The sequence below is a fragment of the Dipodomys ordii genome, unplaced genomic scaffold (genome assembly GCF_000151885.1).
Source record: "Dipodomys ordii isolate 6190 unplaced genomic scaffold, Dord_2.0 Scaffold30, whole genome shotgun sequence".
Taxonomy (NCBI): domain Eukaryota; kingdom Metazoa; phylum Chordata; class Mammalia; order Rodentia; family Heteromyidae; genus Dipodomys; species Dipodomys ordii.
Window position 1 is genome coordinate 10,185,654 of NW_012267246.1, and position 23,393 is coordinate 10,209,046.

Here is a 23,393-nt window from a genome sequence, read left to right on the forward strand (position 1 = left end):
CTCTTTAGGCCCCCGCCGGCAGGGGGCGCCCGCGGCCTGTCTCCCCTTGAGGCCAGGTCTAGAGCCCAGGCCCTGGGGCGCTTCTGCCTGCACCTCCCAGGAGCGCACGAGGAGGGCGAGGCTACACAGGGCCCCCACGCGCAGCCTGGACCCTCCGGAGCAGTCTACCCAAGGTGGGTGCAGCAGATGCCCGGGCGGGGCTGGCTTAGGGCGTGGTGGTGGGTGTGGGCCTGGCGCGCGTAGCCACGCCCTCTTGGCAGTCACTCCGGGCCGGGGCGCGGCAGGTGTGGACGCGAAACTGACTGAGGCGTGTAGATAGGCGGGGCCTATAGCGTACAGCCACACCCCCTACACTCACTCAGGCGGGGCGCGGCAGGTGCCTGAGCGGGACTGGCTGGGGTGCGCCTGAGGGTGGAGCTTGGCGCGCGTAGCCACGCCTTCTCTCAGACACCCGGGGCGGGGCGCGGCAGGTGTGGAAGTGGGACTGGCTGAGGGCGTGCCAGCGGGCGGGGCATGTGCGCGCAGCCACGCCCTCGCGCCGCTCGGGGCCGTTGAACAGGCGCCAGCTGTGGGGAGTGTGCGACGGCTTAAGGTGGCGGGCGCGTCTGCCTCCAGCTTCCCTGCTACGGGCTAGGTAGTCGACGGCCGCCGCTCCGCTTCCCGGCTTCCCGGCTTCCGGGCGGGGCGCTCCGCAGATGGGAAAAGGGAGATTTCCCTGACAGGAGTTGGGGGCTGAGGTTTCTCGGCCAGGGACGCTCGAGCCTCGCCGCTTCGGGATGGGGGCCGCCGGGGGTGGGCAGGGTCGGGGTGCGGGCCGTCGAGGGAGCCGGTGAGGGGTGGAGGGGGCGCTCTGGGACATCCCGGGCATCCCGGAACCCCGGGCTGGCCTTGGCCCCTGCAGGTAACCTGGGGCCGCCTCGGGAGCTCCCAGCCGAAGCAACTTTCTCCCTGCGCAGGTGGCGGCGGGAGGTGGGCGCTGCGCGGGCGCGCGCGGCGCGGGGACTGCGCCGACCCGGCTCCGGGGGACGACGACCCCTCGCCCGCGCAAGGTGGCCAGGTAAGGGGACGTGGCTCCCATCTCCGAGAGAACCCACACCCCACAAAGGACGGGCCACCGACTTGTATTTAAATATAAGTATACGCATATGAATACATGTTGATCGAGTTATTGGGAACAGCTGCTGTTAGAATCGCAAGAATGGCAACCTGTCGAGTGAACAGCATGTGATAGCCAGGGTTAGGTAGAGATGCAGTCTGTGGACCTTGATTGCATCCTGATTTGATAAATGTTTTAAAAATTGAGATCACGAAGGAAATTTGCACTTGATTGTTGGATAGATACTACTTTAGGTGGTCTCCCTCCCCTCCCTCACCCCCGTCCGTACTTATAACTATTTTGTTTTTGCTGGTCTAGAGTTTGAAGTCAGGGCCTCAGCCAGCCTGCTGACATTAAAGCCACATTCCCAGCCCTAATTGTGGTTTTTAAAAACCCGAATCTTTTAGAGTTACTGGTCTAAGGCTAAAATAAAAGATGAGGGTCTGCTTCAAAGTAATCCTGTTTCGGGGAGCAGTTTGCATTTCTTGTAAAAACAGGCTGGCTATCAACAGCCTTCTTTTTCTCCCTTGTGGGGGTGCTGATCTATTTTGCTCAGAAGGTTCAGGATGTTTGCAAGGGTGTCAGAGCTGACAGGATCAACTTGATGCAGGTGGATGCTGGCTCAGCTTTTTCCACACAAAGGGTTTAGCATGCTTAGGAAACCCATTGCCTCCAGCCAGGCGGGTTGTATGAAATGTGTTAGCAGTTTTTCCCAATTGCCCAAATCCCAAGTTACACTCATCAACAAACTGAGGGTAAGGCTGGGGATGCGGCTCAGTGGTTGAGCACTTGTGCTCATTTGTGCCCCAGGTCCTGGGTTCAGTCCCCAGCTCTGGGAGAAAGTAAGTAAAGAAGCTAGTGTCACCCATACTTATACACCCATAGAAGCATTGTACGTATCAAAGGGTTTACATAATACTAGAAATAGTAGGAGGTGAGTTAGGACCTATTCATTCATTTAAAAAGGTGCCTGTGTTTCTGTGTTTGCTTCAGCAATCATGATTTATTTTAATTAGCAAATTTATTTAGCAAAGAACTGACTCAAAATTGTTCCAGGGTATATGCCGTGGGTTTTTTTTTTTTTTTTATGTTTTCCTTTCTAAGTACCCTATTTGGGATTGTGGTGACATCTATATGGTCATCCAACTTGGTTATTTTTTTTCCTCAGAAATTATAATTCCTACTTAGTCTTATTATTAGTGATTTGCAAAAGTGTTAACTCTAGGAGGGACGTTGAAGTTCAGTGGAAGGATGAAGAGGAAACCTATGCCTGAAGGCTTACAGTTTTTAGTAGCTTCCTTGCAGCAGATTTAAATGCCAAATCAATGCTAATCTGTGGCAATTAAAAGTTAAAGTATCACTGGGTGTCAGTAGTTTGATCCTAGCTACTCATGAGATCCAAGGATCCTGGTTCAAAGTCTGGGCAGGAATGTATGTGAAACTTATCTCCAATTAAGCACCCAAAAAGCCAGAAGTGGAGCTGTGGCTCAAGTGGTAGAATGTGAGCAAAAAAGCTCAGGGACAGAGCTTAGCATCTAGGTTCAAGCCCCAGGACCACCAACACACACAGAAAGTTGAAGTGTCAGGCAAACGTTCTCAGCCATCTGAGTTCACTAGCATAAAAGAATCTCCTCCTCCAAAAAATAAAAAGTATTCTGGGAATTGAACTCTGGGTTGTTCTTCCACTTGAACCACACCTCCAGCCCTTTTTGCTTTTTGTTTGGCTTGCTTTGCCTGGGCTCACCTCAAATGTTCCTACCTCCCCTCAAGAAGCTGAAATGACAGGAGTGTGTCAGCCACTCAGTGGACAGTCCAAGCTTTATTGCAATATGTGAGAAAATAATGAGAACCAACAAAACATTTCCCTCGCTGCTGGAAAGCAGTGAGTTCATGGCAGTACTTTAGTGAAATCGTTTGGCTTATGATTCAGTTTTCTCTATAGGAATAAAAAAATACAACTTTTAGTGAGCTTTCTACCTCAGTTTCTTCACTAGTTCCCTAAATAAAACTTGGAAACTTGTTGGGCCCTTAGGTGACCCTGCAGTGATCCCTCCTTTGGACACTGGACTGGGACCCAGGGGAGTTACTTGCTAAAAGCCATTTTAAGGCATTACCACAATGTGACACCCTGGTCTTTCCACTTCGTGCCATGGAAGAGGATAAACACATTAGAAAAGCAAATTGCTCCATTGCTGGCCTAGAAATGAGAAGAAAGGGTGTTGCCAATCCAATGAGCATTATTCCACATTTGTCAGCACTCACTGCCCTCCACCGCACCTCCTCCGCTCCGGGAGGGTGGGTATGGCTGTGAACAGACGGGAGCAGTGAAATCTCAGGAGGCTAAGACTGGCTTTGCTTGTTATTTTTTTAGGGGTCTGGCAGAAGGAAGTCTTAACATTTACCGAGAGTCCCCAGCCATCTTCACATACTGTTTGTTGGGGGCAGGCCGGGGGGACCGAGACAGAGTCTCACTGTGCAGCCTCAACTAGCCTCGAACTCGTGATCTTCCTCAGGGATTATAAGCAGATACTACCATGCCCAGCCATGATTTAAATTCTCACAAATCGAAATATTTTGGCCCCTTTTTTGCTTGAGGACTTGAATCTAGTAAATGACAAACTCAAATTCAAACTCAGCTGTTTCTGGCCCTGAGGTCTTTAGTTATTTCCATCCTCTGCAGTTTCAAGCCTTCTGCAGGCCCCAGAGCAGCACTCCCAAGGGGCCAGACAGGCCCTGGTGACAACCAAGCCATGGGGCGCTTGTAACAACTGAGGTGTACTGTCAGGCCAGCAAGAGTTAAAACAGCCCACGGTGAACACCAGAAGATTCCAAATGTTCTGTGCAGCCAGTAATGGAGCAACTCCCTTCAGGGATGATGGGTGCATCCCAGATCCCTCTAGCCTCTACTGCTCCCCAAAACCTCCCCAGCCTTCGCATTGCATTGCTTCTCCTTACTGTGTGGTCACCGAGGAGAGATGGAGAAGCCCTTGGCCTTTGGGGAAATGTACATTTGCTACATTTGAAGTACAACAAAAATGGAGGCCATGTGTGAACAGGCCTCAGCAGGGAAAAGGCTTACACCCCCTGTGGGTGGCAGGCTGGGCTTGTGTGCCCTCCCTGTTGAAGCAGCCGGACTCCAGGAGCCACATGGGGCCCTGGCAGTGCTTAGCTCTGGAGCTGCCCTGAGCTGGGAAGCAGCCACTCTGAGGCCTTCCCTCGGCCCCTTGGCCCACCTCGCTGCTGCTAATGACAAACCTGCTCTCCACACTACCTAGGCACAACTCCTCAGAAAGCTCACAGGCTCAGAGTGGCCCCAGCCTTCAGGAGGTTACGCAAGAGTCCAAAGATGGGTTCATTTCCTGTCTTGAAACTTCTGTTAAGGGTCATTGGACAGAGGTTCTCAACTCTGAGTGTAGCTGGAGTTTCATTACAGTTGACGTTCTATCTAGATCTGTTTCTTCCTGACTTCATTCTCTGTCTTCCCCATCCAGCCTGTCCAGTTCTGAGCATTCACAGGCCTGCAGGGAATGGGTGAGGAGAGGATGGGAAGAGGAAACCCCACAAAATTGAACCTGTAGAGCCAGGTGCAAGTAGCTCAACCTGTAATCCTAACTACTTGAGGCTGAGATCTGAGGATTACTGATCAAGGCCAGCCCTGGGCAGGAAAGTCCATGAGACTCCACTCCAACCAGCAAGAAGTGGAGCTGTGGCTCAAGTGGTAGAGCACTGTGAAAAAAAGCTAAGCGATAGTGCCCAGTCCCTAATCTCAAGCCCCAGTTCCAGGACAAAAAAAAAAACAAAAAAACTTGTTGGGTGGTCTTGAGGAAAGGCCAGATGCTATTTTGATGCCTTTTGTGCTGCAACTGTCAAGATTCCTGCGGACAAGTGTCCTAATGTGATAAGAAAGATAAGCTCACCAGTGAAATGATCTTGTTTAGACTGAAAGGAGTAGAGGGGAGATACGTTGTGTAGTAGATGTCAGACGAGCAGGTTAATTGGATCCTTTCAGAAGCACTGCAGGATTTATGTTTGTGGGTTTGTGCTCCCTAGTTGTACCAGCATGAGCAAACACAGACAAAGCAATGGCGGTGGATCAGCCATCTCTGGGGTTGATGTTTACCACTGTGTGTCATCAGCGTATTGCTTTAGCCTGTCCACCTCATTTCCCCTTGAGTACAGCGGTGATCGTCCCAGGGCCTGCCTCACAGGGCTGAGGATGAACTGGCGCACTGGAGCCCCTCCCCAAGCTTGCCCAGCAACACTCACTGTGGGTGTCTGTGGTTGGCTGAGCCTGCCTCCTTTACCTTCACTTTGTGGGGGGCAATTCCCCCCAGTAATGCTAGATCAGCTCTAACTTCTGTTTGGAGTAAGCTGCCATGTGCTCTTGGGGAAATGTTCTCCGAGACAAATGCTGTGGGTTTGCTGCTACAGCTGCCCCGGAATGAATGAGAATGGGCTGGAACCCAGGCCTCTGCGGCTGTTGTTTGGGGATGAAAATCTTCCCAGTCTACAAAAGCAGCAGCATCCACTGGCATTCATGTGGATCTAAACTCCAGCAGTTTGTAGAAGCTCAGGCTGATGTCAGCATGGAGGAAGAGTTGGGCCCAGGGGCCCTAACCCCTAAATGTGTCACCACCTGCCTGAGGGTAAGGCCTGAGTTCTCTGAGCAGACAGGGCCCTGGTATCAGCTCACAGGACTATCCTGAGGGGTCAGGAATCCTGACACACAGCCGAGGCAGTGGCTGGCCTGTTGTCCTGCATTGATTATCTTACAGAGCAGAGTGGCTGGTTTACATTTACTGTCAGCTAATGTAGACTGTCCTACAGTTTCAGAGCGGTCTATCTATTTGGTCTAGAACCAGTGATACAGTCATCTGGTCCCTTGTCGTGCCTATAAGGAGAGTTCATGACAGAGATGAGCCCAAAAATAGGAACATGGGATGGACCTCATTTGACCTCATCAGAGTAACCAGAATTCTTATTTCTTTAACCATAAGGAGTGGTCTCATTCTGGGTAGAGAGAGGGAGAAAGCTGAGCTGTTGCTAGAAATCTGGAAGCATCCATTGTGTTCATATATGAGGCTCACACAGATGAATAAATGTCCAGGAGGGGTTACACTTCCCCTCAACCCTCCAAATGGCTGAGCAGAGGTTGATAGCTCCTGTGCAGGCATACTCAGCATGCGGTGTGGGAGGAGTTGGGGTGGTGACCTCTGCCATACTCACTCCCAACCAAGTGTTCTAGGGAGAAATCCAGCATCCCTGTGTGCTCTCCCTAGCCTCGAATCTTTAAACCACATGTGTTGATTAATCATGTCAACTTACTTAGGTTGAGAGACATCTAGGCGATTAGGAAAGCACACTTCTGGGTTTGCCTAAGAGGGTATTTCCACAGAGATGAGTGGCATGTGGGACACCCACTCCAGGAGAAAAGACTCGCCTTGAAGGTGGGCTGCATTACCTAATAGGCTAGGGGCCCAGATGGATTGAAAGCAGGAAGAGGAAACCTCTGAGTCCAGTTGTGTGTTTATGCCCTCTTCCTTCTGCTCCACTTCAACATAGTTGTGGTTTTCCTCCACTGCGCCCTTCCCCAGTGATGTTTCTGCCTGGCCACAGAAGCCAGCCACCATGGGCCGAAGCTGGTGAGACTGTGATGCAAACAAGTCTTTCCTCCTTCAAGTCGATCTTTTTCAGCCATTTGTCAGGGCAACACATTCTTACCACTCAAAGAGCAAAATATTACTATTTTGGCCTGTTTCTTTTCTGTTTTGTAAACATTTAATTCATTTGATGTTAGCATTTAAACACAGCTGTCATACTGTAATAAAAATTTATCATTACATTCTCCCATGTCTTTTTCAAAATAATTTTAGATATTATAAAATACGACTTTTTTTTTTCTGGTCCAGGGGCTTGAACTCTGGGCCTGGGCACTGAGCCTAAGCCTCTTTTTGTGCTCACAGCTAGTGCTGTACCACTTGAGCCACAACACCACTTCTGGCCTTTTCTGATTAGTTTATTAGACTCTTAACTCCAATAAACCACCAGAAAACAAGAAGTTGACACTGTGGCTCAAGTGGTAGGGTGCTTACCTTGAGCTAAAAAGCTCAAGGACAGTTCCCAGGCTCAGAGTTCAAGCCCCACGACCAAAACACACACAAAAAAGTCTCATGGGTTTTTTTGTTTGTTTGGGTTTTTTTTTTTTTTTGCCATTCTCTTAATATTAGCAAGCCAGGATGGCAACACAATGGTAGAGCCTTGTTAGGGTTCTATTCCTAGCACTGCAGACAATTAGAGTAAGAAAATAGTTAAATAAAATTAGAGGACAAGGTGGTTTTTTTAAGTGTTACAAAGTTGAATGTGATAAATGTTTGGTTCTCATAGTTGAGCTGGATCCCTATAATTCGCCTACTCCACACCATAAGAATAATTACCCAAGTCTAAGGTTTTGAAGGATATATGTAGACTAACTACTAAATCAAAGGTTGTAAAGGATAGTTCTTTTCTGATTACAAAAGTAATACAATAACGACAAATATGAGAAGTAAATAAGCACCCATAGTCTCAGCAGTGAGAGAGAGTCCGCTCAGGCAGCTTGGTCTGCCACTGTGGCACCTTGCTTTTCTCGTGTGAGCCAGCAGCGAAGTTGCTATTTTTCCTAGTGTGCAGACTCTCAGGCCGCCTTGCCATATTGAATTCAGATCCCTTTTTTAGCCAGGCGCCAGTGGCTCATGCCTGTAATCCCAGCTACTCAGGAGGCTAAGATCTGAGGATCACCATTCAAAGCCAGCCCAGGCAGGAAACTCTGTGAGACTCTTATCTCCAATAAACCACTCAGAAAACCGGAAGTGGTGCTGTGGCTCTAGTGGTAGAGTGCTCACCTTGAGCTGAAGAGCTAAGGGACAGCGCCTAGGCCCAGAGTTCAAGCCCCCTGATCCACCAAAAAAAAAAAAAATCCTTTTTTAATGACATCCACCTTGAGGTATGAGGAGAATTGGTACACAAGGTCACAACCTTTCCACCTGGCTTGGCAGGTGCACACACTCACAGTATAGGTGTACATAGGTGGTTTTACTGCTCAGCAGGTACTGGGCCAACACCATGTGACCCACTCATTTTCAGCCTCCCCTCCCCCCATATCATGACTCTGATAACAGTCTTCTGTCCTTGACCCTGATTCAACAATCAGCACACTCTGAGGGAATCATACCCTGTCTGCTGTGACAAGCTCTGCCACACATGGCTTTATCTTGCTGCTATCATCAAACATTATAGTTGGCAGTGTTCTCCTGTTTAATTTTTTCCTGGGAGCTTTTCTCTTAAAGCAACAAGGAAGCATTCCATGTACTGACTGTATTGTATCATTTGACTACTTTCCTGTTGTTAGGCGTGCTTTGTTTGGATTGCTCTGTGGGAAAGGGTGTTAGACTTCACTGAGTGGGCTGTTCCCACAGTGGTTCCTTTCTTTACCTCTGATTACTTCCTTGTGATGAATTTTTGGAAAGTCAATATGAGGTCAAATGACACAGACAAAGTCTAGTGGTTCATGTCTGTAATACTAGCTACTCAGGAGGCTGGATCTGAGGGACACAGTTCAAAGCCAGCCTTGGTAGGGAAGTTCATGAGTCTCTTACCTCTAATTAAGCACCAAAAAAGCCAGAGGTGGAGCCATGGTTCAAGAGGTAAAGCTACTAGCCTTGAGCACCAAAGGTCAGGGACAATGCCTATGCCCCGAGTTCAAGCCCCAGAACTGGCACAACACAAGCAAAAAAGACACACATTTTACATGCTCTTCAAAATATCTCGTGCATATAGAAAGTACCCTACCAGGCCTAGTAGTGTGGGAGACAGATTTCCTTCTTCCTCACCACGCCTGCAGGCCTGCCGTGGGCCCCCTCTGAGGTGTCACTCCAAGGGAAAGAAAAGGAACAGAGAGAGGGCCAGCTGTGTGCGGCGGTGCTGACCTCTCTTCCTCGGCTGAGCCATAGCAGGTGCTACTAAGCAGGCAGCAGCCCCTTCAGGGATGGGCCGGACATGACTTACCCAGACAAGTATCCCAGGACCTGATTGGCACCACTTATTTTTGCTTCTGAAGTCTGAGACTGTTAGGTTATCTGATGCTTTTTTCCTGTCCTTACATTTAACTAGACTTTTATTCTGGAAGGTATCCTCGGATTCTGTCTCTATATATCATTTACTCTGTTACTACTGTATCTGGTTTAGGTGGGATTTGAACTTGAACACCTGGACACATTTTTGATCCTTCAAAAATACTTTGGTAGGAATGAGTAAATGAATATATAAAGAATAGGTGAATTTATGTTTCATAATATATGTGTGAAATGTTTTGTATATGCCACATAGCCTTATTAAAACATTTAAAACTGAGTGTTAAATCACTATTACATGTTAAGGTGACCAAGTAGTCACACAGACAGCAGACACACATACCTTCTAAATGTGAGGCTCGCTGATTTTGGGTTTGTGTTGTAGTAAATTTCATGAAGCGAGGACGTTTTAGGCATTTATAATTGCATTGAGGCACACAAAGAATGACACACAGAAAGGAAGTACTGAGTTTACACTGCAGAGAGTTCTCTCCTGTCTCTGTGCTGTCAGTCTCCCTGCCACAGAGAGAGCTGGGGTCTGATTTCTAGCACCATAAGCAAGCTCTGCCTATTCTGGAGCTTTCTATAAGTAGAATGCAAATACATAGAAGAATGAAGTGTCTTCCTCTTTTCGGCCTGTTTCTGAGATTCATGCCTGGCATGGCATGTTTCAGTAGTTTTTACTAGTAACTAATATGTCATTTTTTTTTTGGTGGGGGGGGTCCAGTCGTGGGGCTTGAACTCTGGGCCTGGACGCTGTCCCTCAGCTCTTCAGCTCAAGGCTAGCACTCTACCACTTGAGCCACAGCGCCACTTCCGGCTTTTTTCTGTTTGCTTATGTGGTGCTGAGGAATCGAACCCAGGGCCTCAGGCATGCAAGGCAAGCACTCTACCACTGAGCCACCTTCCCAGCCCCTAATATGTCATTCTTTGAATATATCATCATTTACCCATTCTCCTCTGACCATTTGTGTTGTTGGCAAGTTTAGCTCTCATGAATACAGATGTTACAAACAATTCTTGTATGAGTCTTTTTTTAAAAAAAAACTATTGACATATAGTTTATATGCTATAAATCCGCCTATTTAAGTTCATAATTTTGTGATTTTGAAGTTTATATATATGTATGTGTGTGTGTCCATTACCATAAGTCAGGTTGTGCATGTGGGGTACTTTTCATTCACCAGCTCATAGGCATGCAAATTGCTTCTGGCTTCATGAGTAGTATTGCTCTACCAATCATAATGTTGTTCTAAGTTTGCAAGAATGTCAGGATTATGTTTGACTTCTTAAGAAATACCAACCTGTTTTCCAAAAGTGGCCTTGCAGTGCCAGAGTCCCTGCAACAGTGTGTGAGGCCTTTGATTTCTCCACATTCTCCCAACACATAACACTGCCAGCTGTCTTTAGATTAGCCATTCCAATGAGAAGGCCATGGTATCACAAATCAGGTTGAATTTGCATTCCCCAGTGACCAGGGCTGTCAAGCACCTTTCCTTGTTTTTATCTGCCATGCATATTATGTTTTTGTATGAAATACCTAGTTAAGCCTTTTGCTGATTTTTAATTTGGGTTGTCATTATCATTACATGTATGTGTGTGTGTGTGTGTGTGTATATATATATATATATATATAATGTATGTACATATGTAGAGAGAGAATGTGTATATATATCTAAACTACCAGGTATATGATTTGTAAATGTTTTCTCCAGTGTTGTAGCTTAACTTTTTTTGTTGTTGTTGGTCTCAGGTTTTGAACTCAAGGCCTGGGCGTTGTACCACTTTGAGCCACAGCTCCACATCCAGTTTTTGAATAGTTAATTGGAGATAGAGTCTCATAGGGACTTTTCTGCCCAGGCTGGCTTTGAACTGTGATCCTCAGATTTCAGCCTCCTGAGTGGCTAGGATTACAGGCATGAGCCACCTGAGCCCAGCTCTGGCTTAACTTTTTTGTTAATGCCTTTTTTTTTTTTTTTTGCCAGTTCTGAGACATGAACTCAGGGCCTGGACACTGTTCCTGAGTTTCTTTTGCTCAAGGCTAGCACTCTATCACTTGAGCCACAGCACCACTTCTGGCTTTTTCTAGTTATGTGGTACTGAGGAATCAAACCTGGGGCTTCGTGCATGCTAGACAAGCACTCTACCACTAAGCCACATTCCCAGCCCCTGTTAATGCCTTTTAAAGAAACAAAATTAAATTTTGATAAAGTCTGTGGTATCGATTCCTTTTACAGTTGTAGGGTCAATATCGTAACTAAAACCTAGATTGCTTAACTCATAGGAGTCCTTCTGTGGCCATGTGCTTTCATTTCTCTTGTAGAAATAGATCAAGGAGTAGAGGCACTGAATCACAGGATAGGTAGGTGTGTGTTTAAATGCCAGGCTTTTCCAAAGGGTGCGTCATTTTATGTGCCCCAAAGCAAATATATAAGAGTGTTTATAGGCTTTCTATTGCTGTGACAAAATACCTAAGAAAAGTGAGGAAGAAAGATGGATTTGGCTCACAGTTTCAGTTTCAGTCCCTGGCTCCAGTTCTGGGCTGTGTGAGGTGGAAGGGCGTGATGGAGCAGACCTCCTTACCTTATGGTAGCCAGGAAATAGATCAAGGGAGAAGCCAGAAACAAGACTCTTCAAAGTCATGCTATCAGCTTCCTCTAATGAGGCCCGCCCTCACAGTCCCCACCTCCTCCAAACAGCACCATTAAGTTATGAACCCATCAGTGGGCTAATCTACTGGAAAGCGAGAGAGCCATCATGGTCCATCACTTCCCTAATGCTCCATCAGCTGGCAACCAGGACCTTGACATAGGAACTTGGAGGAAACATTTCTGATTCAAACCATAACAGAGATCCACTTATCTATCTTTTTAATATTTGGTATTCATTAAAAAAAAATTTAGCCATTCTGGCACATGTGAAGTTGCTTGTCACTTTTTTTTTTCATAAAGCTTAATGTTGTTGAATTCCTTTTTGGATGTTATTGACTGTACATTTTCCTTTAGAAGTTTCTGTTCAAATATTTTGCCCATTTTTATTTTGATTTTTTCACTTACTATCCATTTGTCACACTTCTTGTATATATAGTCTTGTGGCCCCAAGTCATTTGTTGGTTATATGTGTTGGGAATATTTTTCTCCCTGTTGCTTGCTTTTTCATATAAGGAACAGAAGTTTTAGAGGTTCTTTTTTTGTTGTTGCTGTTTTTCTTTTTTTGTCAGTCCTGAGGCTTGAACTCAGGGCCTGGGCACTGTCCCTCAGCTCTTCAGCTCAAGACTAGCCCTCTACCACTGTGTCACTTCCAGCTTTTTCTGCTTATGTGATTCTGAGGAATCGAACCCAGGGCCTTGTGCATGCAAGGCAAACACTCTACCCCTGAGCCACCTTCCCAGCCCCATGTCCCTGAGCTCTTTTGCTCAAGGCTAGTGCTAACTCTTCCACCTTGAGCCACAGCACCACTTCCAGTTTTCTGGTGGTTAATTGGAGATAATAGTTTCATGGACTTTCCTGCCTGGGCTGGGTTTGAACCATGATCCTCAGATCTCAGCTCCTGAGTAGCTAGGATTACAGGCATGAATCACTGGCACCCAACAGAACAGAAGTTAAAGAGATATCTTTACAATTTTTATATTTCATATTTTTGGGGGCTCTGCTTAAGGACTTTTTACTTGCTCTTAGGTTGTCAAGATGATCTGACCGAGTGGCAAGATGGCAGAACAGAGGTGCCTGTCACTCCTCCCGCCCACCAAGAAGAGCAGGAGCAACAGCTGCTGGGCTGCATTTTAGGGTGAGTGACCAGGGGAGAACACTGGAAATAAGCAAGAAAAGACCTAGGATTTTATTACATTCTGATGCCTAGGACAGCAGCATAGTACCAAATAATATCCTGGCACCTGCTACCCCAGCTCCACAGCTAGCCAAGGGAGAGACTCCCCTTTGTAAGGGGAGGAGTAGCAGAAAGCTGTGGTAAAGTCTCTCAGCAAGGGGGCTGGCATTCTGTGTTACTGAAACTTTTCACTGCTCCCAGGCTTGCAGCCACTTGCATAAGTAATCTTTCTTGCATTGATGCGGGATCTCACATCTCTCATGAAGCCCAGAGTGCCCTCAGCGGGAACTATCTCAAGAAGTGTTCTCGCCAGGATGTGGACTAGTCTTGGGGTTGGAAACCCTGGTATTCCCATCTTTAGGACCATATTGTCAGGAGTAGCTTCGTGAACCCTCCTAAACCTTCTGGTTACCCTGCATTGTAGAGGACAGGTATTGTAGTATGGAGGAAAAGAGAAGGTCACCCTAGAAACCAAGATGGTGGCCTTTTCCCTGTAAGGGAGGCTGGCCTCCCGGGGCCTGGCCTGCCATCACATGAGGACTTCACCCTGTGCTGGGGCTGAATGCAGGTTCCCAGGTGGAGCCCGCCTCCCCCCCCCCCCCGCTGGGCTGCCCTCAGGCACCTACTGCTGGCAGGTAGTTCCCACTGCTGCCTGGCCCACAGGAGCACACGGAGGCCTGTGAGCAGCTCCATCATTCCAGCCATTAGCCTGTTCCTAGGTGCCCACAGTCAGGGGGGCCCAGAGAGGAACTTTGCCCAGCTCTGGCTATGGCCCTGCTCTGGATGGGCATTGCCAAGGCTCATCCTGTCCCCCCCCCCCATCTGGCCCAAGCACTGACCACACTCCTGCCTTCAGGACAAATGATCATTAGACATTATTCTGAAAGCAGCAACAACAAAAACCTTATATAGCTAACAAGTTAGGAAACCTAGAAGAAATAAGACACAGTTCTGGACACATGATACCAAAACTGGCCTAAAGGATTAAGAAAACAAACAAAACACTTGCATAACTAGACCAATAGCAGCTAATGAATGAGATTGAACCAGTAATAAGTCTCACAACAACAGTAAGCCACTGAGCTGTGGGACTTGGTGCCACAACCCTCACCCTGTGGAGTCTTGTCTAGCAAGCCTGCAGCCCTGAGATCAAAGCCCAGTTACCACTATGAGAGGAAAAACTAAACTAAACAAAATTAAATGTCTTCACTGCTAAATTTTACCAAACTGTAAAGAACTAATGACAGATTATCTAAACTATCCCATAGACTTGAAAAGGAGAGAATCCTTGCAAACACTTTCTGTAAGACCACCACTACTGTCATGAAAACTACAGACTAAGATCCCTGAAGAATATATATAAGTTCTTAACAAAATACTATCACATTCAATAGCATATCAAAAGGCAATTCTCCACGATCCAATTGGTTTTATTTCAGGGATGCAACATAGTTCAATGATGAATGAGATTTTATTTTTATTCAATGAGGAATAAACATTTTATGATCTTAAAATATGCTTGAAAAAATTTGGTAAAATTTGCCATCTCTTCATGATGAAGTCTAACTATTAAGTGTAGGACTATATATGTGACAGGACCACAACGAACATCATACCAAACGGAAAAAATATGAAAGTATTTCTTCTAAGATCAGGAATGAGACATGGGTATCAACATTCATTACTTTTATTTAATATGGTACTAAATTTTAGCCAGAGCAATTGTTCCTGTTTGCAGATGATGCTCTTCTATACTTAGAAAAACCTAAGGACTACACCAAAATACTATTAGAAATAATTAACAGCCAAGTGCCAGTGGCTCATGCCTGTAATCCTAGCTACTCAAAAGGCTGAGATCTGAGGATTGCAGTTCAAACCCAGCCTGGGCAGGAAAAGCCATGAGACTCTTATCTCCAATAAACCACCAGAAAACCGGAAGTGGTGCTGTGGCTCAAACGGTAGAGTACTTGCCTTGAGCTGAAGAGCTGTGACAGCACCCAGGCCCAGAGTTCAAGCCCCACAACCGACCAAAAAATAAATAAAATGAATTTAGGAAAGTATCAGGAAACAAAAGAAACATACAGAAATCAAGGCCAGATGTGGTAGTACATGCCTGTATTCCCAGTGCTTAGGGTGATCTTGAGTTTGACACCATCCTGGACTGCATAGCAAGTTGAAAGCCAACTTGAGTTTCTAGATTCTTTGATTCTATATTTAATCTTTGACTCTAATTCCTGAAACAGAACTCTTTTGTTCAAGGCTAGCACTCTACCACTTGAGCCACAGTGCCACTTCTGGCCTTTTCTCTTTATGTGGTACTGAGGAATCGAACCCAGGGCTTCATGCACCACTAAGCCACATTCCCAGTCCTTGATGCAGAACTCTTAATATACCTGAAAGTATATTAACTTATATAATTAATTTATATTTAATTATATTTATATAGTCTAATTATGTATTATATTTATATATTAAATTATATTAATTTATATAATTAATATATATTTCCTGAAAGTAATATTGATGACCTCCTGAACTGGAGTGTCTGGCTAAGGGAGCATCTTTTGTTCTGACATAACAGATGTTTGCCTGTACAACCTCAGGATGGCATCTTGTTGCCAGGGTAGCTGCCATGTGATTAGAGGGTGTTATCCTGTACCTCCATCAAGGCAGGGAGAGGGGCAGAAAGGGGCGCTAATTACTGATGATCAAAAATAGAATCCATCATGCCTCTGTAATAAAGTCTCCATAAAACCGAAAAAGATAGGAATCAGAGAGCTGCCTTACTGCTCACCGCATGGGGTGCCTGGAGGTAGCACCCCCAGAGAGACCAAGAGGCCTTGAGCCTCTTCTACATACTTGTGCTATACCTTGTTAAGTAAAATGTTGCTCTGGGTTTTGTGTGCTGTGCAGCCAATCCAGTGAAGCAGAGGAGAGGCTCACAGGAACTCCTTTTGTATAATGGATTGGTCAGAAGCGCAGCTCATGTGTGTGCAGTTGGGATCTGAAATGAGAATTCTCTTGGGACTCACTCCTGAATCTTCTCCAGAAAGTGTCAGAATTGAGTAATATAAGGCATTCAGTTGTCCACTTAAGAACTGTGTATTCTAACACATTTGGTGTTAGAAATGTGTGTAAGAAGAGGTAGCAAAAAACACTTCCCTTTAGAAATCTCTTTCCTCAGTGGACATGATGCATGCCTGTAAACCCCACACTTGGGAGGCTGGGACAGGAGGACCATGAATTTAAGGCCATCCTGGACTACATAGCAAGACCCTGTCTTGAAAACAAGACAGAACCAAAAGAAAATCCAAAAGAAAACAACCCTTTCTTTCCTTAAGTCTGAAGGAGAGATGATAATCGTTGAGAGCCCAGAGGCCGCTCTAGCTTAGACGGCCTTTGGAAAACGAACCCTCTTCTGTTCATGTAGACTGTCCTGTATTTGCTAATGTCCTTAGATATATTTCTATTTAATGCTTCAGACTTAACCTTTGCCATCTGTCACAAGCAATGAACTCCTATCTCCTTAACTCTGAACATGATTAATGATGTTACATATTGCCACCCAAAGTTAGGCTAGATGAACCTGGGTAGAGAATTCTCAGTTAATTAGATGGTCATGGTGTGAGGGAGGGATATATGAAAATGTATATCACCAGAATATTAATTCGCAAGGAAATCTAAGCATTGGATAAAAATGAATGACAGCTGCATGGAAAAATGAATCCTATCAGCGTAACCTAATTTTTAAAGATCATTGCAAAGATGTGGAGGGAGCAAGGCACATATTCCTTCCGTGGGCTGTTGATTTAATTCTAGACACTTCATTATTAACAACCCAGGGAAACACGTCTAGCCCAGATGATAACACAGGAAGGTCATACAGAGCCGTTACTAAGGATAAATGCCAGAACAGGATAACTCTTAACCTGTAAGATGTTCACTGGCCCCTGTTAATCGGTTTCGATCCATAACTGACACTGTGTTAGTTTGTTTGTGTGCCAGAAACACTGAAAACAGAGTCGAGTAACCTGGATACATTGGATGTTGTTTCTAAATTAGACAAAATCCAATGAAGGCTAATTAAGTTAGTGGGAAGATCAAAGCAGAGACCAATTGGCTGTGTGCCTCTCCCGGGCAGAAGCGGCCCCAGCCGCAGTGAATCCCAGGCCATCCTGGAGCAGCAGCTGTAGAGCCACTAGCCATCTGTGCACTGGGCTGTCATCAGTGCCCTGGCTGAGAAGCCTTCTGTGAGACTGAAGAACAGGCAGAAGATAAAGTCAGCCCAGGCTTCCTACAGAGAGAAGACGGCACAAAACTTCTGCAGGGACAGGTAGAGGAGAGAACAAGACACGTTTGTAAGCGTAGACACAGACAGGGTCAAGAGGAGACACCTAGCAGAGGGAGCCATCCTGCTTGCTGAGCGTTCTTTGGCTGTGTTACCATAAGCAAATGGCAGCTCCCTCCAGTCCTGAACCTTTCAATGGCAGATGCTTGGAGCTCTAGGCCTCAGATGTCAGAGACTCAATGCGTCTGGCCTCCAACCAAAAGCTTATTGCTCTGAGCTGTGTGGGAGCCCAGCAGCAAGTGACAACTCGGAGCCTTGCTGCCAGGGCCTCACTCTGAGCCACTGCAGCCTTTAGCCACAGCCTGGTTACCTTCTCAAGTCTGCCTCTCTAGTCATCTCAGCACCTCCAGGCCCTCCTCTGTGGTCTCCAGGGCTCTGCTCCAGGCCACTCTCCAGTCGCCCTCTAGCGACTGCTGCTGGGCATGCAGGAGTCTGTCACGTGCTCCCGGTGCAACCAGCCCAGACACAAGGAGCGTGAGGCCGGCAGGCTGGCTCAGCCGGTCGGTCAGCATGTATGCTTGCTGTCAGGAGGAGGAGGTGCTCTGCCCCACGGGATCTGGGACTGCTGTGTGAGGTCCAGCAGCCTCAGGCAGGGTCCTCTGAAGCTGTCATAGGTGGGACAAAGGCTCCAATGCAGGGTGCCTGGTGCTGAGGTAAAAAGCAGAGTCCTCTGAAGCAGAACCTTGGTGAGATCAGCAGTCATGAAAGCTGCGGGCGTTTCCAGGGCTGAAATAAAGTCTCCTCAGGGATAACGAATTGGGATTGCTTGTGAACATTCGGCTAGATGGGTAAGTTTTCCTGGACATCTGTGGGGTGTTCAGACAGCCTCACTTCATGGTGACAGCTTCAAGTGACAGTGAGTGACAGCTGCTGGAGTTGCAGTGGTTGCTGCTTCTTCAGGAGCCACAGAGTTACTGTTCTTAATCCCTAGAATCACCAGGTAGCAACAGGAGTTCTGATCCATCTTCTGTTCAGCCGGGCCTGGGCAGTTGCTCAGTTCCACTGTGCTGTAGAAGCTAGGTATTGTGGCTGTAACCCCAGCATTGGAGTTGTTGAGTCAGAAAGAGGCCATATAACCAAAAATTACCCTACCAGCTTAGCCATGACAACACCAATCATTTAAGACAGACAAGCCGGGTGCTGGTGGCTCACACCTGTAATCCTAGCTACTCAGGCGGCTGAGATCTGAGGATCGCAGTTCAAAGCCACCCGGGCAGGAAAGTCTGTGAGACTTATCTCCAATAAACCACTAGAAAACTGGAAGTGGTGCTGTGGCTCAAGCGGTAGAGCACTCTCCTTGAGCTGAAGAGCTGAGGGACAGCGCCCAAGTCCAGAGTTCAAACCCCACGACCGACAAAAAAAAGAAACATTGTTCTTCCCAACACAGATCTAACAAAACTGGTCTGAACTTAACATCCTCCTCAGATGTATAACTACCCTTAAGTCCCAGCCACACATGAGGGGTGGGTGGCTCATTATCAAGTTGAGGAGCAGCCAAATAGATTTACTGAGGTTGGATTGTGGTCATTTTGCTCACGTGGAAGGAAGCAGACACACTGCAGGCCTCTCACTATGTAGTTCACAAGTGTTTGGAACTGGTTTGTGTGAGAAATTTGAGAAAAGTTGGGGCATGGGCTATAGAAGCCCTAGAATATTATAAACAGAGCTTAATAGATGACCCTGAATACTCAATAATGCAGACAGAAAAGACTGTACTCAGGGCTAGGAAGGTGACTTAGTGGTAGAGTGCTCACCTAGCATGCATGAAGCCCTGGGTTTGATTTCCTCAGTACCACACAAGCAGAAAAAGCTGGAAGTGGTGCTGTGGCTCAAGGGGTAGAGCACTAGCCTTGAACAAAAAAGCTCAGGGACAGTGCCTAGGCCCTGAGTTCAAGCCCCAGGACTGGCAATTTTTTTTTAAAGACCACACTCATATTTCAGATGGAACAAGGACTCTATTTGGGAATTTGACTAGAAACCATTTGTGTTCCATCTTGGAACAAAAAAAAAAAAAACTGTGTGCATTTTGTCCATGCCCCAAAACTTTGTGAGAGGCTAGACTTAAACATGATGAGTTCATAATATTGGGGCAGGGGAGTTCAAGGCTGCCCTGGCATTCAAACAGTGAGTAAAAAGCAGAGAAGTCGGAAAACCTTGACCTTTGCCCAAGGTGGGGAGAGGCTGACAAAGGTGGGGCCAAGTGTGAATGTTGAAAAGATTAGTGTCACTAAAAAGAAGCATTTTTGCACTGGGATGGTAGGAAAGATGGCTGGAGACTGCCCCAGGAATCAGCCAGACCCACCCTCGCTGGCTCTATGAAGGTGAACACTCACTTGAAAGGATGCCCTGAGAACAGAGCTCCTCCAGGTGCTCTGCTCTCATGTAGGAAGATGTTTCCCCAGAACTTATTTCACCTTGATGGGCCAAAGCGGGCTGGCTACCGCTCACCCCAGTGGCAGCCCCTGAGGTCCTCATCCAATGCTGGTTTGCAGGCACTTAGAATCTAAACCTTGTGAGGCTGTGGAGGCTTCCACCCTGCTTTCCAAGGAGGCGGGAGACCCGACAGTGTGCAAGCCCTCTAGGCTTCCCTGACAGGGCAGTGTGTGAGAGTAAAGTCAGAGGTACAGTGGAAATTCCCGAAGCTAGAGGTGCCAGGAACAAGATAAGCTGTAGCAATGCGTGGATGAAAGCCCAGGAGAGGCCCGGTGGGCTGCCGCTGGCAGTCATGCAGGAGTGAGGATGCCCATGCCTTTGGAGCCCACACCGGGAGTCCACGTCTGCCTTGAGACACTGAACCGCTTTGGTGGCGCTTCTGCTCCTGCTGGGCTGAACACACGTGTTGCAGCAGGGGCTCGGTCTCCAGCCATTCTTCCATCTCTCTTCCAGCCTTAGATTTCTGTCATTAGAGGTTTATTCTTTAAGACAAAATTATGAACATTTTCAAGTATCTTTCCAAGATAGCCATTCCCTTATTACCAGTCCTGCGCCAGTATACACACTACGTTATTTTGAATCAAATTGCAGAGGGTACAACTCATCTGTGAACACTTCAGTGGGTTTTTATTTATTTTTAATGGTGGGGGCACACGTGTAATCCTAGCTGCTTGGGAGACAGAAATGGAAAATTGCTGTGAACAGAAAGTACACAAGACCCCATTGGAACCAATAGTCAGGTGCCTGTCAACATAAATAGGATTGTAGTCCAGACAGGCCCAGGCAAAAAGTGAGACCGTATCTTTAAAATAGCCAGAGGACAAAGAGTAGGGCTCAGGTGGAAGAGCTTCAGCTTAGTAAGCATGAAGCTCTGCTTTTAACATACTACTGCCAAAAAAGAATGGCCAGAATACTGTCTGTCTAACAATTCCAGCATCAAATACAGTCACACACTGAGGTACTGTGGCCTAGGGTTTCAGCTTCTGAATTGTTATTTTTATTATTGTGCTAGAACTCAAGGCCTGGGTACTATTGTCGAGCTTTTGTGTTCAAGACTAGTGTTCTACCACTTGAGCCACAGTTCCACTTCTGGCTTTTTGCTGGCTAATTGGAGATAAAAGTCTCATGGACTTTCCTGCCCAGGCTGGCTTTGAACCTTGATCCTCAGTTCTCAGCCTCCTAAGTAGCTAAGATTAGTGAGTTGGCTCTCTGTGTCCTCTAACTATGCAAATTAGACTTATTAATTCATTTTAAAAGCAAGTAAAAACCTGAATTTTACTGTTGTTTTAGTGAAGTTATGAGAGAGAATAGACAGGATCACCTGTCCCAGGAAGTTGTACCCTAATTTATCTGGCCAATTTTCTGTTACTGAACAGTTCACTCTAGGTTTTCACTTTATATCTAATCCTTAAAATAAAGTATAATTGAATATAAATAAATTCACTTTCATTATTCAGTTTGAATTTAGAAAAATACGTATACCTGTATAAGCACACGCAGTCCCAGTGAGAAACGTTTCCATCTCCACAGAGAGAGGCCACTGCCTGGCTCCGCATTCCCCTGTGCATCTGTTTGGCCCTATTCTCATGTAGTGATAGTATGTGTATGCATATGGGTGTCTGTGTGTTACTTTTGTCTGCCATGTTTGTGAGGTTAATTCCTGTGTAGCCTGTACTGCATGTATCAATATTTGGTTCCTTTTTATTATGAGAAGTTTCCCATCATGCATCTATGAGACTCGGTTTATCCAGTCGTCTTGGTGGATAGATGTGTGGCTGTTGCCAGTGTGCGGGCATGTTGAGTAAAGCTCCTACACAAATTTGGGTGCATGCTTTCTTGTGGTCATTTTTCTTCTCTTTGGGAAAATAACTAGGAGTGAGACTAGTGGATGAAGTGGTCACTGAACCTTTGGCGCTGTAAGAAACTGCCCAGCTGCTTCCATGCTATGGAGTGTGCCCTTTTCTGATCCTTTATGGAATGGCTCCCATGTCAGCCCTCTACTTCCCTGCCCTTTCATTTTCGTTTTTATACTGGGCATACAGGCATCTCATTGTGACTTTGATCTGCATTCCCCTATGGTGACGGAAGGATTTGGCTGTTTTCCTAATTGTCTAATTGTTTTATCATGACTTGTAAGAACCCATTTCTATTCTGGCTCAGAGGACTTTATCAGATATTTCTTGTGAATATTTTTCCCTAGTCTGTAACTTGCCTTATTTTCCTAACTGTGGTTCTAAAGACAAGTGTGGGTTTTGTATTTTTTTTTCCTTTTGATTAGTCATGGGGCTTGAACTTGGCCTGGGCGCTGTCCCTGAGCTCTTCAGCTCAAGGCGAGTGCTCTTAACACTTAAGCCACAGCACCACTTCTGTTTTTCTGGTGGCTTGTTGGAGATGAGTCTCACAGACTTTCCTGCCCAGGCTGGCTTTGAACTGCAGTCCTCAGATCTCAGCCTCTTGAGTAGCTAGTATTACAGGCGTGAGCTACTGGCACCTGGCTTTTCAAAAAAAAATTGTTATACAAAATTCACATAAATATCTAACCTACTGGGTCTTTATTTTTCTTTTCTCTTTTTGCTAGGCAGTAGACATTCTGTGCTTGCTGACTAAGAGAGACATCAGACTATGTCTAGAAAAACTTCTTTTGGCTCAGAACATGATATAGCATGTTACTCCCCAGCTAGTGCGTTTGCTGGAAAATAATGAAGTGTATTATTTTTGATACCATAAAGAATCATTTGGTTCTTCACTTGCCATTTACATAATGCATTGTGATCTTCAGATTTAAAGAAAGTACTTTGAATAATGTGTTGGTAAAGCTTTTTATTGATCAGCTTTATTATTGTATAGTACTTGACATTGACAGCTTTTATTCTGTAAAATTAGCGGTTTACTTATTCAGACTGGAGTTGTAGCTTGAACGTTCTTACTGCTCTATCTTAACAAAACTTAAGTTTTTAAAAAGGTCTTAATTCTACTGAAATTAAAATCTCTAGTTAAAAGTAGAGCAGATCCTACTTAGAATCTGTACTTTCATATCACATCCTTTCTTTCCACTCCAAAGAAGATGATAGAACACATTGTATATACTACAGAGATATGGGGTTATAATGTATTTAATTTTACTGTTGTAATTTTTTATTATAACATTGTATGGTAACCTGAAATGTTTACTTGTGCCTTTACTTTAAACAATTAAAAGTTTTCCGTTAACAAAGGTTGTTATTATAAAGGTGGTATACAGAGGAGTTAGTTACGTGTCAGGTGATGAGTACATTTTTTTGAACAATGTCACCCCTTCCCTTGCTCTCTCCCACACACCATCCCACACACCAAGTTGTATAGTTCATTTTCAACATAGTATCTATTGAAGACCACTGCTGCCTTTCTTCACCATTTGACCTTCCATTTCTGTGTCCCCTCTTATCTTCCCAATGATAGATAAACAAGACAGAAAGAAAAAAACAGCCCAAGCTCAGAGTTCAAGCCCTATGACCGACAAAAAACAAAAACACAAAAACAAAACTTTTTTTTTTTGTCGGTCATGGGGCTTGAACTCTGGGCCTGGGCGCTGTCCCTCAGCTCT

At 45.9% G+C, this 23,393-nt stretch overlaps 1 protein-coding gene across 1 annotated transcript in view; it reads left to right on the forward strand.

Annotated features, from left to right (window-relative positions):
- Positions 1-570: 570 nt before the first annotated feature.
- Gpr160 (G protein-coupled receptor 160) overlaps positions 571-23,393 on the forward strand; it is a 29,022-nt gene continuing 6,199 nt past the window's right edge. Inside the window, exons 1-3 of the mRNA XM_013016167.1 lie at positions 571-634; positions 957-1,057; positions 12,882-12,990. The gene's annotated coding sequence lies outside the window, so the exon portion shown is untranslated. The remainder of the gene's footprint in view (positions 635-956; positions 1,058-12,881; positions 12,991-23,393) is intronic.